Here is a 3,064-nt window from a genome sequence, read left to right on the forward strand (position 1 = left end):
CACAAAGAGTTGGACACGACTGAGAAGTGGACAAGGTGGAGGCTGGAGAGTATAGGTTTCTGTCATGTGACTAGTATTTTGGATTTTACTCTGCTACAATGAGAGTCTTTGGAGATAAAACTGAAACTCTTCGCTATACAATTGAAACACTGTGAATCAATTATACTTCAATTAAAAAAAAAAATAGACACATAAAAGTTGAATCCTGGCTCTGCCCCTTGGTTGAAAAGTAAGATAAGCTCCCAGTGACTCAGTTTTTAAATTTGTCAGATAAGGATAACAACAAATTGTGAGGATTAAGCAGGAAATGGTGGGATAAGAAACTAAAATGTGTTAACGATTCTATAAACATTAGTAATTATTATTAATACTCACGTTTCTTGTCAGGGACTGTAGCAAGCACTAGAGTAACAGAAATGAGAGATACAGGCCCTGTCCTCAAAGAGAGAAAGATAATAGTCAAGAGTGTGTGGAGGGCTGAGAAAAAAGCTGGAGGTCTTAGTGGGAGGTTGGAAAGTAAGAGTGTGTACAAGGTGATGATTAGGAAAGACGTTGGTGGGAGGAAAGCCAGAAATCAAAATACAAAAAAATTTTAGTCTGATTTCTTACTCTTGGTGGAAAATGTTAGATACATTTCTTTTAGATACATTGTGCTTTTCCCCAAAATTCCTATTGTGTTTTTTTGTTTGTTTGTTTTTATTTTCTGTTTCTTGGCTTTACTATTCATATTTATGTAAACAATTTAGTTTTTATTGTTAAACAATACATATAAGGAAAATCACTAAAGATCATGAACACATAAACAGAAATTAAAGAGTAAAGTCATTTCACAAGGTGACAACTGAGCATTCCTAAGAATGAGACATGAGCACAAACATTATCTCACTAAGTTACATATTCACAACAGATCTGTAGGGCAATGATTTCTATACTGGGTTTAAGGATGAGCATGTTGAAGCTTTGTAGCAAAGAACAGTGTTCTCACTGTTGTGAGGGTACCAGATGAGCAGATGTTGTCATGCATGGCATGAATTCACCATCGTGTGTATGTACCAGAGCTTTCCTATCCATTCATCTGCTAATGACATCTAGGTTGCTTCTATGTCCTGGCTATTGTAAACAGTGCTGCAATGAACATTGGGGTACACATGTCTCTTTCGATTCTGGTTTCCTCAGTGCATATGCCCAGCAGTGGGATTGCTGGGTTGTATGGCAGTCCTATTTCCAGTTTTTTTTAAGGAATCTCCACACTGTTCTCCATGGAGGCTGTACCAGCTTGCATTCCCACCAACATTGTAAGAGGGTTCCCTTTTCTCCACACCCTCTCCATCATTTGTTGTTTGTAGACTTTTGGATAGCAGCCATTCTGACTGGCGTGAGATGGTACCTCATTGTGGTTTTGATTTGCATTTCTCTGATAATGAGTGATGTTGAGCATCTTTTCATGTGTTTGTTAGCCATCAGTATGTCTTCTTTGGAGAAATGTCTATTTAGTTCTTTGACCCAGTTTTTGATTGGGTCATTTATTTTTCTGGTATTTTGAGCTGCATGAGCTGCTTGTATATTTTTGAGATTAATTCTTTGTCTGTTGCTTCATTTATTATTATTTTCTCCCATTCTGAAGGCTATCTTTTCACCTTGCTTATAGTTTCCTTCATTGTGCAAAGTTTTTAAGTTTAATTAGGTCCCATTTGTTTATTTTTTCTTCTATTTCCCTTACTCTGTGAGGTGGGTCATAGAGGATCCTGCTGTTATTTATGTCAGAGAGTGTTTTGACTGTTTTCCTCTATGAGTTTTACAGTTTCTGGTCTTACATTTAGATCTTTAATCCATTTTGAGTCTATTTTTGTGTATGGTGTTAGAAAGTGTTCTAGTTTCATTCTTTTACAAGTGGCTGACCTGTTTTCCCAGCACCACTTGTTAAAGAGATTGGCTTTTCTCTAGTGTATATTCTTGCCTCCTTTGTCAAAGATAAGTTGTCCATAGGTGCATGGATTTATCTCTGGGCTTTCTATTTTGTTCCATTGTTCTATATTTCTGTCTTTGTGCCGGGACCATACTGTCTTAATGACTGTAGCTTTGTAGTATAGCCTGAAGTCAGGCAGGTTGATTTCTCCAGTTCCATTCTTCTTTTTCAAGATTGCTTTGACTATTCGAGGCTTTTTGTATTTCCATACAAATTGTGAAATTATTTGTTCTAGTTCTCTGAAAAATACCCTTGGTAGTGACAGGGTAACAGGCAGGAAGCCCAGGGGTCTCCAAACAGAGGAAATAGGCTGTAAGTGTCAGACATTTTTTATCTCTCTCTTAAGCAGCAGGAGGAAACAAACTAGTGTTGCACTTTTTACCCTTCTCTATACAAATTTAAAAACAGTTTTCTCTTAAAATTCTGTGTGCCATAATGACACCTGGCTCCACCTGAACTTAACTTTTCTCAAACCTTTAGCTAACCAGTGCATTTTTCTTATGGAAATGTTTGTCTTAAGCTATGTTAATGTGCTATGCATTTACCCCAGACTCTGTCTTCAAGTTGGTTCCGCCTAAAGGTTCAAAACAGACTTGACAAACCAGTATGTTATACTCACACATTGTTCTCCTAATCTATATTAATGAAACTATATATTTGTATGGGAATCTTCCTTTCTTCAAGATTCATGTCAATCATTTTATAGCCTGGGATGACCCACCTGGTGCCAAGATTATCTCAAAATGCATCTTGTGGGTGAGGGGCCTGGTGCCATTTTCTAAGTTTTGAGACATTTCCTTTCCTTAATTAGCAGACTGCTGGTAGCTATATAATATCCAGCTAAAGACTAGCAGGGGGGTAATCTTTCTGCCCCCTTCTGATGTCTATGTCAGAAGATTTCTTCATCTCTTTTATACTTCAATAAAACTTTATTACACAAAAGCACTGAGCAATGAAGCCTTGTCTCTGGCCCCAGATTGAATTCTTCTCCTCTGGAGGGCAAGAATCCCAGCATCTTTCGTGGTTCAGCAATAACTTTTCCATAGCTTGATAGGGATTTCATTGAATCTAGAGATTGCTTTGGGTAATATACTCATT

This window comes from Dama dama, chromosome 30, assembly GCF_033118175.1.
Source record: "Dama dama isolate Ldn47 chromosome 30, ASM3311817v1, whole genome shotgun sequence".
Classification (NCBI taxonomy): Eukaryota; Metazoa; Chordata; class Mammalia; order Artiodactyla; family Cervidae; genus Dama; species Dama dama.